We start from the raw sequence: 14,987 nt of genomic DNA, 5'->3' as shown, positions 1-14,987 counted from the left end.
CTCATGTGCCTCAATGAAGACCCAGCACAACCAAATAAATATTCTTTAAAATTAAAAAAAAAACAAACATGTTCTAACCTCTTACTTTAAAGAACATACCTTCATTAAAATAGTCAAAATATACGTGTAAAGCTATGTTTTTTATATGTCTGAAAATTGGCAAAATATCAAAGATGATGGAACTAAATTATGTTGTTTTGATGTAACTGCTGCTGCTGCTGCTAAGTCACTTCAGTCGTGTCCGACTCTGTGTGACCCCATAGACGGAAGCCCACCAGGCTCCCCCGTCCCTGGGATTCTCCAGGCAAGAACACTGGAGTGGGTTGCCATTTCCTTCTCCAATGTGTGAAAGTGGAAAGTGAAAAGTGAAAGTGAAGTCGCTCAGTCGTGTCCGACCCTTAGCAACCCCACGGACTGCAGCCTACCAGGCTCCTCCATCCATGGGATTTTCTAGGCAATAGTACTGGAGTGGCTTGCCATTGCCTTCTCACAGTGATATCTAAATGAGTAACTTTTAAAAAGTATAATTAAGAAACTTCTATGTATTTATTCCATAAAATTTGTTTTTCTTGCCTTCATTTTAGCAAAATCACTCACATTGTTTTTTTTATTTTTCTGGCCATGCCATTTAGCATGCAGGATCTTAGTTCCCCAGCTGGGGATCAAACCCAGGCCCCTTGCAGTGGAAGTGTAGAGTCTTAACCACTGGACCACCAGGGAAGTTCTTCACCCTGTTGTTATAATCAAGATTTTTATGTAATTGTGTGCTATTAGCAGTAATGACCTAAAGGAATAAAAAATCAATTGAAGTTATAGATCAAAGGACACAAAACTTGAATACATTTTCATAAAAAGTGTAAATTAAAGTTTTTTAAATTAGCAAATTAAAATTATTTTAGATATTTTCTGAAGTTATTCTAGAATATTTTATGTTTTTTCTTTTAAAATTAAATAATTTATTTAATTATCTTTTAAAATCAAAAGGCAAAATACAAATGACAAAATTAAAGTAACATTTTAAGATAAACTGTTTCAATAAAGCTTGGGATGTTAATTTTTAAATTTAATTCAAATAAATATTAAAAAATAAGTGCTTGCTTTGGCAGCACATATACTAAAATTGGAATAATACAGAGAAGATTAGCATGGCTCCTGCACAAGGATGACACACAAATTCATGAAGCATTTCATATTTTTGTAAAGTAATTAGCCTCCAATTAAAATAAATAAATTAATTAATTAAAAATAAATGGGAAGCAAATCTGAAAAAGAGGGTATATATGTATACGTATAGCTGATTCACTTTGCTGCAGCAGAAACTAACACAATGCTGTAAAGCAACTAAACACCAACAAAAATGAATTTTAAAAAGAAGCAGCAAAAAATAAAACTGCTAACAATCCTAGAGTTCAAATGTCTGATAGTTAATGTAAAGAAACATAGCATACTTCATGCATTTTACATCTAGATCTATGTATATTCACATTTAAGAGTGATGTGAATCTTTAATACTTCAAAATGATCCTCTGCTGCTGTTATTTACATATTGCTGTACACCAAATTACCATAAATTTAGCAGTTTAAAACAAGACAGATTTACTATCTCACAATTTCTATGGTCAAGAGTCCAGACTCAGGGACTTCCCTAACAGTCCAATGGTTAAGTCTTCGAGATCCCAGTGCAGGGGGCACAGATTGATGCCTGGTCAGGGAAGTAAAATCTCGCATAAAAAAAAAAAGAATCCAGATTCAATTCACCTCTTATTAAACTGCAGTAAAGATGTCAGTCAGGGCTGGGGTCTCAGCTGAGATTCAGATGGGGAAGGAACTACTCCCAAATTCATGTGGTGGTTCGGGACTCAATTCTTTATGGGCTGCCAGACTGAGAAGAGAATCTCAGCTCCTTCCTGGCTGTTGGCTGGAGACCATCCTCAGTTTCTTGCCATGTGAGTCTCTCCATATGGTGGCTTACTTCATGAAAGCCAGCAAAGAAGAGTCAACAGGGAGAGTCTGCAAGCAAGACAGTAGTTACATCCTATGCAAGGTAATCACAGATGTGAAATCCTATCAGCCTGGCTGTATTCTATTGGTTAAAAGCAAGTCACAGATACTGCCTACTCAAGATGGGAGAAAATGACACAGGAGTGTGAATGCCAGAAGGTGAGAATCAGATGGGGGTGCAGGGGCTGGCATTTTAGATTCTGTACCCCATAATGGCCATGCACCTTGCTTGCAAAGACTGCACTAATGTGTGAGTACAACCAGAACCACAAACTGGAATGCAAGGAGAAGCCTGAGAGTTCCTTACACATTTATGCTATCAAAGAGGAAGAATTCAGCAAGATAATATGGTATATTGAGTTGGCCAAAAAGTTCATTCGGATTCTTCCCCTAAGATATTCTGGAGGGACTTCCTTTGTGGTCCAGTGGTTAAGACTTCACCTTCCAATGTAAGGGGTGCTGTTTTGATCCCTGGCTTGGGGAGCTAAGGTTCCTCATGCCTCACAGCCGCCCCCTCCCCCAAAGAAGCAGAAGCAATACTGTAACAAATTCAATACTTAAAAAGATGTTCTGGAAAAATCGAGGGAACTTTTTGGCCAGCCCAATATCTGCTCTTATCGGAATGCTTCCAATTTTCAAATTATCCCTCCACTAGAACCAGAACTAGAATGTTCATCTCCAGTGTTGACAGCAGCACTACCCATGAACCTTTATTGCATTCAGACACAACTGTTATTTTAAAGTCTAAGAAATGGGGAGATGTTCTGAATGATGTTAATCAAGAAAGAGCATGTTTAGGACTACAGGTTGCTCTGTGACAGCCCTGGATGCCAAGTGACAGACATCTCCATGTGCTTTTAATAAATTCTTTCTTTCTTTGTGCATTATTGTTTATTGTTCAATTGCGAAATCATGTCCAACTCTTTGTGACCGCATGGATGTAGCACCAGCCTCCTCTGTTCTCCACTATCTCCAAGGGTTTGCTCAAATTCATGTCCAGGCATTCTTTGCCCAAACTTACAATATTTGAGGATGCTTGAGCATCCTAACATGGCAGTTGATTCTCTCAAAAAGAATAATCCATGAAAGAGAGCAAGAGCACAGGGTAGAAGCCATATCTTTTATGACCTAGTTTTAGAATTCACGCACCATCATTTTTGCAATAATCTTCTGGTTACACAGGTTATTCCTATTCAATGTGGGAGAGATCTTTATACGAGGGTATCAGTGGTAGGCAGAATTCTAAAATCGCCCCCAAGACTCCTACTTCCAGGTGTGTGCGCCCAGTAGAATCTTCAGTCCCTTGGGTGTGAGTGAGATTTGGGAATATAATGGTCTGTCACCCTCATGGTTATGTGATGCTATCTGGCAGAAGAGATTTTGCAGATGTAGTTAAGGTCCCTAATCAGTTGACTCTGAGTTAATCAAAAGGGAAAATATCCTGAGTGGCCTGAACTAATCAGGTAAGCCCTTAAAAGAGATCAGGAAGATTTAAAGCAAAAAAAGAAAACAAAAGGCAAAAAAGATTTCTCTTGCTGTCTTTGAAGAAGTAAATAACTATGTACGAACTGCCTATGGAGAAGGCCATTTAGCAAAGAGCTAACAGAGTTAGCTAACTCTAGGCTTATGTTGGGGTAGTTTAACTCTAGGAGCTAACAGAGTTGCCCAGTCAACAGCTAGCAAGAATATGAGCACCTCCATTAGACAACCAGAGGGAGATAAATTCTGCCAATGACCCATGAACTCAGACGAGGACTCTGAGCCTGAGATGAGATCACAGCCCCATTGACACCCAATTTCAGCTTTGGGAAGCCCTGAAAACAGATCTTCTGACCTACAGAAACTGTGAGAATAAACCGGTGCTGTTTTAAGCTGCTAAATTTATGGTAATTTGTTACACAGCAGTAGAAAATGAATACCAGTCTGAGTATCCAAAAGAAAAATTACTGGGGGCCATCTGAGACTGGTTACTAGAACCTGATACTGTTAGATTTTTAATTTTTATTTTTCTTGTTAGTGTCAGTCCACTTGTCTTCCTTTTCATATGCATACCTTCTTTACACTTCACTCACTCACTCAACTTCTTCTCCCTTGATTCCTTCATTCCACAACAATTCCTGATCCCCTACTTTATTCTCACCCAGTGGGTGACTGGGGACACAGAAGCGAGTCACGTGTGTTCCCTGACCTTCCAGAATTCCACTTTGGAGCAGGAACATTCCATGGTATTCCTCAGTCTCCTTAAAGCTACCCCCAACATAAGCCACACATGGTTCAGACCCCAGGACTTTCCAGAAACCTGTTTCAGAACATTGATCTATCACCAAACCACAAATTTAACCCCCAAAGCATTGATATACAGCAGATTCTGCTGAAGTTTCCAAGTAGAGACCAAGGATGGTATTATATCATATGCATGCATGTGTGATAAGTTGCTTCAGTTCAGTTCAGTGCAGTTCAGTCGCTCAGTCATGTCCGATTCTTTGCAACCCCATGAATCACAGCATGCTAGGCCTCCCTGTCCATCACCAACTCCCGGAATTCACTCAAACCCACCTCCATCGAGTCGGTGATGCCATCCAGCCATCCCATTCTCTGTCGCCCCCTTCTCCTCCCACCCCCAATCCCTCCCAGCATCAGAGTCTTTTCCAGTGAGTCAACTCTTCGCATGAGGTGGCCAAAGTATTGGAGTTTCAGCTTTAGCATCAGTCCCTCCAATGAACACCCAGGAGTGATCTCCTTTAGGATGGACTGATTGGATCTCCTTGCAGTCCAAGGGACTCTCAATAGTCTTCTCCAACACCACAGTTCAAAAGCATCAATTCTTCGGCGCTCAGCTTTCTTCACAGTCCAACTCTCACATCCATACATGACCACTGGAAAAACCATAGCCTTGACTAGATGGACCTTGGTTGGCAAAGTAATGTCTCTGCTTTTTAATATGCTGTCTAGGTTGGTCATAACTTTCCTTCCAAGGAGTAAGCATCTTTTAATTTCATGGCTGCAATCAGCATCCGCAGTGCTTCAGACATGTCTAATTCTTTGTGACCCTATGGACTGTAGCTTGACAGGCTCCTCTATCCATAGGATTCTCCAGGCAAGAATACTGGGGTGGGTCGCCGCACCCTCCTCCAGAGAATCTTCTGACCCAGGGATTGAACCTGCATCTCTTATGTCTCCTGCACTGGTAGGCAGGTTCTTTACCATTAGCTCCACCTGGGAAGCTCACTATATCACATATTACAAGCCAAATGTTATCAAACTGTGTATTAAACTTCTCTGTCCTTAAGCTCTATGATTCAGAACGTCTTCTCCCAATCCTTCCCTGCTAAATATCTTTATTATTCTGATAAGTTCTTTTTTGTTTTCATATTTCACTTGGCAAAACAAAAGCTTCATGAGAAACCCAATCAGTGTGGCCACGGGTGAACAAGGGGTTTGCTTCCCTGATTCTGCAGGCAGCTCCACCCTAGCCCTTGTGACCACAGCCCAGGTACTTTCTGTCTCAGTTGCCTGGCCTGCATTCTGGTAAAGTCCCCAAGGGAAGAATGGAGGCTCCCTGGGGACCCCAATCAGGCTTTTGAAGTTCTTGGAGGAAGGTGTTAGGTAAACAGCAATTCCAGGTAATGCTGTCTAGGGCCTTCAGATTGATGGCACTGGAGCAGATCAAAGGCCATGTGGACAGCACCTAAGATCCAGCTTCCAGAAAACTCCAGTGACCCCAGCCAGGGCTTCCCAGGGTCCCTCTGGGTTTGAGACTGAGTAGCTGAATGTCCTGGTCATCATTCTAGAAGGCAATCCCCCACCCTGGTAACATGCATCCTCATCATCCTCCCATCTCTTGATGGGGGTTCTGTCTTCACTATGCTCCTCACACACTCTCACCCAGGCCTGTGGCTTGAATACCCTCCTTATGATGACTCATCAGTCTCCTGCTCTGCCTTCTCCCCTGAGTCCCAGACTCATTATACAGCTGCTAACTGATACATCCACTGGGATATCTAATGGGCATAGCAAACTTCCTGTGTCTAAAATGGATCTCTACTTCATCCTCCTCTCTCCCCAACAGCCCTTGGGGAAAATAAACTCCTCCCCCATCTCAGTAAACAGTTCCATCATCACCCACCCAGTTGGTCAAGCCAGAAACCAAGAAATTATCTTTGATGCTTCTCTTTCTCCCATCACCTGACTATAACTCATCAGCAAATTTTGTTGACTTTCCTTACTAAATGTATCCCCAACCACAGTCGCCTTCTCACCATGCTCCCTGCTTCCTCTCCTGCAACCTCACAGTCTATTCTCCACATAGTAACCTGAGAAAACATTACTTCCCTACTTAAGCTCTCCAAGTCATTATATCGCTGACAAGCCCCTGTATGACCTGGCCCCCGCCTGGATCTTGAACTTCAACTCCTCCCACACTCCCTTGTACTCTGCTCTAGCCATACTAGCATTTGTTCTGATCACTGAACACATCAAGCTTGATCCAATCTCAGGGCCTTTGCACATGCTGTTGTCTCTGCCTGGAATCCGCTCCTCCCTACCACCTATTGTGTAGCTGGACCTTTCTTGCCATTCAGATCTCAGTCCACAGGTCACCTCCACACAACCTGTCCTGTCCTTATGTACAGCTGGCCCACTTCATAAACCCTGGTTTGCCTCATTTTGTCATGTTTCCTCCATAGTTCCTATTACCACCCAACTCTCTTACTTTTGCTTATTTGATTGTCTTCCCCCTAGAACTTTACTCCAAGAAGGCTCTCTGGTTCACTGCTCCATCTCCAGCACCTAGACCAGTGACTGATAAACAGGATCTGCTCAGGAAATTTCTCTCAGATTCACTCATTCATTTAGTCAGCACATATTTATTGAGTGCTTACTGCTTAATGACTTGGGGAGCCCCAGGGTACAAGGGGAACCAAGATGTCTGGTGTTGATGGGTTCCAATTCAGACTTTACCATTACCTAGCTCCAACCTTTCCTACCCAAGCCTGTTTCCTCATCCATAAAGTGGTATACAGGGGAGGACTATTATGAACAAACTTGTAAAATCCTACCAGATAACCTGGCATACCGCAGGTACTCATTAAATGAGTGCTTTCATCCCATGACCAAGGGTGGCTCTGTCTGCTAGAAAATGTGGATGCAAGCCGGGGGTGGGGTGGTGCTGAGACAGCTGTGGAACAGCTGGATGCCCTCATGGGACAGAAATCAAGAACAGATGTGGGTGGGAGGACCCTCAGGCCAAATGCTGACCCACTTGGCCACAAGAACAAGGGAGACAGGACCATAAACAAGCCAAGAGAGCTTATTAAAATAACAGAGAGAATGGGAACAGCCTCGGGGCCACAAGACCTCTTCCAGGGGCCTTCCAGGTCCAGCCTCTGAGACTTCAGGTCAGGCCAAAAAGTATCTCCAGGTCTCAGAGCCCTGCCTCCCACCTGCTGGCCAGGGGCAGAGAGAAGTCTGGCAGGGACTAAAAGATATCAGGCTCCTGGGCAAGATTTGAAAACAAAAGTTGTCTTTCCCTTCAGTAGAAAACTATGCAGTCACAATAAAGAATGAAAATGCTCCTTATCTCTTAGAATGGTCTCTAAGAGATAATGTTGAGTATGAAAAGCTGAATTTTTAAAGGATTAAAAAAAAAAAAACACGTACATGTATCTGCTCACATATCTAGTCACTATCTCTGGAAGGATGCTGATGGTTACTGGGACGTCCCTGGTGGTCCAGGGGCTGACTCCACTCTCTCAATACAGGGGGCCTGGTTCAAACCCCGGTCAGGGAACTAGATCCCACATGCCACAACTAAAGGTCCCACATGCCATAATTAAGACCTGACACAGCCAAAAAAATAAAAGAAGTTAGTAGTGATCGTTTTCTCTCCTGAGTGGAAACAAGAGCTTGAGGGGTGTGAAGGAAGGAAATCTTTTCACTAAAATGTCCTTTGCCTCTTTTGAATATTGAATTACTTGAATACTGAATCACTATCTATTCAAAAATAAATGCTTAATATTTGAGAAGGAAAATGGATTACCCCTCCTCTTCCATCAAAGGGAGTAAGGGATACCATACTTTTCCCAGAATGATCTATCTAAAAACTAAAGCCAGTTCCATCGTTCCTCTTTATAACCTTTCTCTGTTTAAATCCCTTCAGTGACACATAGTTAAATATATTGTACAACCTCAAAATAAAAATATTTGTTGAATGAGTGTGTAAATGAATAAATGCATGAATAAACCAAATGCTTTCTCCTTTGATCTTTATATACTGATACAGAAAAATGTCCACATTAAGCAAAAAAAGAATATCACAGAATATTTAGTCAAGAATGACCCTATTTTTGATAATTATACATAAATGAATTCTACTGCAGATTGTAGTCATATTTGCATAAATTATTATATATGTCTGTGCTATAAGTACATGCATATTTATATACACATAAAATTATATTGCATATTAAGTTCATACTCCAGTGTTCTTGCCTGGAGAATCCCAGGGATGGGGGAGCCTGGTGGGCTTCTGTCTATGGGGTCACACAGGGTCGGACACGACTGAAGTGACTTAGCAGCAGCAGCAGCAGCATATTCATTTATATATCATATACATTAGTATATACACAAGTATGTATAGTTATTAGCCAATAAACAGAAAAAATCTAGAAAGACTCCAAATTTGCTGGTTCTATATCTTGATCTTAGTGATGATCATTATGAAGATGGGTAAAAACTCACTAATCTGTACTTGAGGATCGTACATATTCCTGTATATAGCTATTTCTCAATCTTTTAAAAGGAAAAAAGGACATATGCCCAAACATTATTAGATATCTTCTCCTGGAATGGCTGGGGTAATGCGGCCTTTGATTTCTAACATATATCTGAATATTTTACAGCAAGCACACAATTATAAATCTTTTAAAAATATATACACCTTTAAATTCATATTTTATTGCCAACTCTTTAGCACACAAAGCCTTTCACTTCTTTAACTGCCTCCGCCCTTCCTTCCAACCACATCAAACTGCTTATGCTCCCCAGTGCGTCATTCTGTTTCTCACCTTCAGGACTCTACTTTCTTGTTCTCTCTTCCTGAGATGACCTCTTCCACTTCCTCAACTCCTCCCACCTACCTACCTAAGTTCTTCTAGTCGTTTAAGTCTCAACTGAAACGTCACTGCCTCCAGGATGCATCCCTTGACCTCTCCAGGCTGGGTCAAATGCTCCAGAAACACTTCAGAGTTGCCTCTGTTGGTCTTGACTCACCCATCCATCTCACTCATCCAACCATGAGCTCCTTGAGGCAGAGACTGGAGTGATGTGGCCACAATCCCAGGGTGCCTTGGCACACAATTTGAAAATTGCTGCTCTAAACCAAAAACTAAGAGACACAGGCCAAAGCTGCTCAAGTAGCAGTGGAAAGAGTTTGGTGTTTCCATGCTGGCTGAAGCACACTGACAAACATTCAGAGAAAACCTATTTGCAAAGAGAAGAAAAAGAATTAAAATATAGAAAAGAAGCTAAAAGGCCCCACCAGGAGCAAAACAAGAAAAGGCAACCACCTGATGCAGTATTGCCTGTGACTGGATTCCATCATCTCACCCCAGAATTCATGTCTGAGATTGAATTCCTCATCTGTTGCCCTAAACCAGTTCCTTCCACGGTCTAACCTGCACTCAGGGAATGGTGGCAGCTCCATCCTTCTAACTGCTAGGCCAAAACTTTGCATCATCCTTGATGTTTTCGTTCTTTCAAATCCCAAAGCCAATTAGTTAGCAAATTCTGTCATTGTTTGCCTCCAACAGATGTCCAGGACTCGAGCATTTCTCCCCATCTCCACACTACTGGCCCAGCCACCATCACCTCTCACCCACACTAGGCCACAGCCACCTCACTGGTACCTCTGCTTCTACTTGGTCTGTTCTCAACTCAGTAGCCAAAGGGAAACTCTTATAATGTAAGTCTGTTCTGTACTCTGAACTCCAAGGGCCCCCATCTTGCTCAGAGCCAAAGCCAAAGCCCTTAACATTGCCATGAGGCCCTCTGACCACAGAACCATTGCTCTGGCTCTTCACGTCACTCCAAGCACAACAGCTTCCTTATTGTTCCTCAGACGTGCCAGGCACAGTCCTGTCTCTGAATCTTTGCATTGGCTCTTCTCACTGCCTGAAATATAGTCCCTCAGATAACCTGATGACTGGCTCCCTTACTTCCCTCAGTCATGGTTCAAATGTCACTTGCCAGCACGCTTATAAAACAGAAACAGCGCCCACCTCCTCCTACCACACCTGGGCCCCTCACTTTGGGGAGGAGTCACTGACTCAGTGTGCTCATGTACAAAAAAGTATATTTAAAGAATTAATTCAATTTATCACCAAATATTTACGAGCATGTTCTATGTCCCAGAATTGAATTGAGCAGTGCTGCTGCTAAGTCACTTCAGTCGTGTCCGACTCTGTGTGACCCCATTGACGGAAGCCGACCAGGCTCCCCTGTCCCTGGGATTCTCCAGGCAAGAACACTGGAGTGGGTTGCCATTTCCTTCTCCAATGTGTGAAAGTGAAGTCACTCAGCCGTGTCCGACCCCTAGCGACCCCATGGACTGCAGCCCACCAGGCTCCTCCATCCATGGGATTTTCTAGGCAAGAGTACTGGAGTGGCTTGCCGTTGCCTTCTCCGGAATTGAGCAGTGAGGACAGTTTAAAGCTGGCTTCCTCAAATGACCCAAAATTGGTGTCTTGAACCACATTCCCCAGATAACTAACTATTCTTCCTCCTGTTCCTTTAATAGGGAACTATAATTTTGGAGGTACTTAAACCCATCGTAAATCCTAAGGTAGGCCACCCGGGAAGTCCCAACACAGGTACAGTCATCAGCTGGGAATCTTGGGCCTGGCTCAGCTGTTACCCTCCCCTACCCTGCAAATCTAGCTACCAGTCTGGACTGCTGTGACAAGGTTGGCTCAGGAAGGAATTCAGCTCCTTCAGTCTGTGGGCTGCCACGGATATCCCAGGGGCTGGGCTGCCAGGGCCATGAGCAAGAACGCAGGACAGGCTATGGAGGCCACTTGATTTCTTTTTACTTTCTTCCTTCCTTTGTTCTTCTTTTTTGGTGCGAAGGCTCCTTCACACCCTCCCTCAAGTCAGGATTTCCTCACACCCTCCCTCAGTCAGAGCTCCTCACACCCGCCCTCAATCAGGGCTCCCTCACACCCTCCCTCAGCCAGGACTCCTCACACTCACCCTCCCTCAGTCAGAGCTCCTCACCCAGGGCTCCCTCACACCCTCCCTCACCCAGGGCTCCTCAGTCTTCCTTCACCTTTAAAATATATATATATATATATATTCAGTTAGTCATTTCGGGTTGCGTTGGGTCTTAGTTGCCCGCAGGGGCTCTTCCTCAGGCTATTTGCAGGACACGTGTTCAACAGCGGCGCCGCAGGCTCAGCGAGGGCTTGCGCTTGCGCAGTGAGGGCTTCGTTGCCCAGCGGTGTGTGCAATCCTAGTTCCGGAACCTGGAAGTAGAACCCGAGTCGCCGCCTGCATGGAAAGACAGATTGTTAACTAGGGCTTCCCTGCAGACGGTGAAGAATCTGCCAGCAATGCAGGAGACCTGGGTTCGATCCCTGGGTTGGGAAGATCCCCTGGAGAAGGGCATGGCAACCCATTCCAGTATTCTTGCCTGGGGAATCCCATGGATCGAGGAGCCTGGAGGGCTACAGTCCAAGGGGTCGCAAAGAGTCGGACACGACTGAACGACTAACACACACACAGAGACCACTAGGGAAGTCCCTTCCCTAGCCGTTTTCTAACTTTTAATGTACTTAGGCATATGGTTTTCGGGTTTCCCCTTGTACTCTTCTCCCAGACTGTGCCAGTGCTCCAGGCAAGGACTAGATTCTGGTAAAGAAATAACAAATGTATGGCAAACGCCACCTGGACTGCCCCTGCCTGACGGTGGCTGACGTCAGTAATAGATTACAGCGTTCTTTCTCCCTGAGACCTGGCCTCAGAACTGCTTTTTACACAGCCCTCTGGGAAGCCACTGTATGAGAGGTGCAAGGGGATTTCCTTCCCTGTTCTAAAACTTTCTACATGGCAGTCTGCTCTGCATCCCACAGCACTCATCAAGTCTCATTCTTGTCTGGAAACTTTCTTTTTTCTCTTGTTAAGAAGAAACTGCTGATGCTAGATGTTTGTGAAAAGTAGATAAACCCTCAAATGCTGTTTTTGGTGCTCCTAAGAACGTTCTGATGCTATTAAGAGAAAAGAAAAAAAATTGATAAAATAATTCCCCTTTGGGAGAGCAATTATTTATATCAAAACATTTTTTAATGCCCACTCTTTCCTCTGAAAAGATTAATATTTTGCAGTAAATCCTAACACAACACACTATGACTCCCAGCATTTTTTGGCAGAACAGAAAATCCTGATGGCTCTTTTTGTTTGAATGGTTTATTTTCTTTCTCTGCATGGATCTCAGTTTCTTTGCCTTTTTCTTTCTGTTTCTCTCCCTTTCTCAGTCTCTTTATATTCCCAGCTCTGTGTGTGTATTTGTCTCTCTCAGTCTGAATCCCTGTCCCTCTTTACCTCTGTCCCCCTCTTTCCCAGTGGACTGACAGCCCGTCTCTTGTGGGAACCTGTCTCTGAATATTTCTGTGTGTGTACACATGCATGAGTTTGTCTGTGTCTGTTTCTTCCTCTCCATCTCTGTATGGGGACTTCTTGCTTTCAGTCTGTCGGTTTCTCCATCTTGCTCTGTGTGTTTGAGTCAGGCTTTCTCTACCTGAGTCTGTCTTATCTATCGTTCTACCACTTCCTTTGTCTGTGTCTCCGTCTCTATATGAATTTCTCTTTCTCCATCACTCTCTCTGTTTATCTCTCTCCATCTCCTTATTTGAGCTTCCTCTTCCTTTTTCTCTCTTCCTCCTACTACCCATCTATCTGTCCATCTGTCTCTCTGTCTGTATGTTCGTGTCTGTCTCTAAGCAAATCTCTGTCTCTCTCTCTGCTTTTCCCTCTCACCCTCTCCTTGCCTCCAGTCCACCCTCAGAGTCTCTGTTTGTCTTTGTCCTTCAATCCCCCTCTCTCTGTGCTTTTTCCTCTCACCAACCCTTTGCCTCCAATCCACCCGTTTCTCTTTTTCTCCTTCCCCCTTTCATCTTAGAGCCCTGAGCTTGGGTGCAAACAGCAAGACAGTGAATATAAACTGAAAAGTCACCCAGAGGTTTCCAGGCCACCAGATGTGCACCATATTTAGACAGAACAGCTGGATAATTTGACGACTTCCTTGTTTTCCCCGGAACATGGGCCGCCAGGGCGTTTCAGACAGTGAGTCTGTGTGAGGACGCACATGTGGACGCACTGTGTGTTCCCTTCGGGATCTTGTGCACACGTCACCATTCTCTAAAAGTTCCCACTCATATCCTTTAATGTAATCCGAGTCATATTTCTTTCCCCACAACATCCCCCTTTTTCCTCTTCCTGTGCCATCTGGCTTAGAGACCTGGAGCTGTTTAAGCATCTCAAAGACCTCCCACCTCCATTCTGTGATCCTTATCATGATCTCGTGAGTGAGGTGTCTGGAAAGAGAAAAGAAAACGAGGTAGGAAAATCTAGAGTAAGACCTAAGGAGAAAGCGTGAAAGAAAACCCTCAAAGGCAGAGGGCACTGTGTTATTCTTGGTTCCATTTTACAGATGAAAAAGTGGGTAGGCCAACTCTGTAGCCCCAAAGTTCATCAGAACCACTTCTCTAACCCAGAACTGTTAGCTCCTAGCAAGCAACTCAACTCCCAGCATCACAGTCCAGCAAAGCAGGAGAAGACCTTACTGAGGCAGGAAGTGCAGTGGGCATTGGCTCAGGTCTGCCTGCACACCACTCCACTGGAACGTAGAAGCTGTGTGGCCTTGGGCAAGCTGCTACAGCTCTGTAAGCCTTCTGTTTTCTCACCTGGAGAAGGGAAATAATAACAGTATCTACCTCAGAGGGATGTTCTGAAGTCTGATGAAATCAAACAGGTAAAGTTCCTGGGTGATAAGAAGTACTCAGAAAATATACATTGCTGTTGTTAGTAAGAGTATTGTTATAAAACTGAGGTCCAGGTTCACACAGACTAGTTGATGGTAGACCTAAACTTAGCATCCAGATCCTGCAGGTTTCACACCAGTGTATTTCATGACGTTTCCTGCTACCTTCCCCCAACCAGAAATCTCAAAAACATTTTCTGAGCTCTTTCTATGTGCCACACAATACCTTTCACACATTCAGTCATTTAATCCTCAGAACAACCAGGGTTCCGTTATCCCCGTTTATTTTTAAAATATTTTTTATGTGGACCATTTATAAAATTTTTATTGAATTTGTTACAATATTGCTTCTGTTGCTTACATTCTGGTTTCTTGACCGCGAGGCACATGGGATCTTAGCTCCCTGACCAAGGATCGAACCCACACTCGCTGCATTGGAAGGGCAAGTCTTAACCACTGGACTGCCAGGGAAATCCCTCATCCTTGTTTTAAAGATAAAGAAACTGAGGCCCAGAGAAGATTAGAAACTTACTGAAGGTGACACAACTAGTAGATGGTGAGGATACACTCCATCTCCTCACCCACCTTCAATCCCCCACACTCACCCTGTTTTCTGTTCAGACTATTGGAGATGTACTTCAAATCATGCCTGCTTTTCTTTGCCTTCTCTCTCTCTCTTTCTCTCCTTTGTTTGGCTTTTACTTATGTAACACATGAACACATTCTCAGGTAGAAAAAATTAGTATTATAGATAAAAACCAAGTTTGCTTTGACGTTATCCCTAATTTCCACTGTTGACAATTTGGTGAAAAGACTTCTAGACTTGTTCCTACAGATTTACATACATATTTTACTGCTACCTTTCAGACCTTTCCCACTGGCCCTCTAGAACAGTAGATGAGGCAGCAAACCTGAGGTTGAAGGAGATTGAGTTGGGACTGGAGATAGTCTCACC

General features: G+C 43.6%; 1 non-coding gene across 1 annotated transcript; it reads left to right on the top strand.

Moving 5' to 3' along the window:
- Nucleotides 1-1,090: 1,090 nt before the first annotated feature.
- LOC129542933 (U6 spliceosomal RNA) lies at nt 1,091-1,197 on the top strand. The gene has a single exon (XR_008683187.2). It is a non-coding gene; the product is annotated as a U6 spliceosomal RNA (small nuclear RNA).
- Nucleotides 1,198-14,987: the final 13,790 nt, after the last annotated feature.

Source organism: Moschus berezovskii, chromosome 19, assembly GCF_049115385.1.
Source record: "Moschus berezovskii isolate FMDL1 chromosome 19, NW_MosBer_1.0, whole genome shotgun sequence".
Classification (NCBI taxonomy): domain Eukaryota; kingdom Metazoa; phylum Chordata; class Mammalia; order Artiodactyla; family Moschidae; genus Moschus; species Moschus berezovskii.
This window is presented reverse-complemented; position numbering and strand designations above follow the sequence as displayed.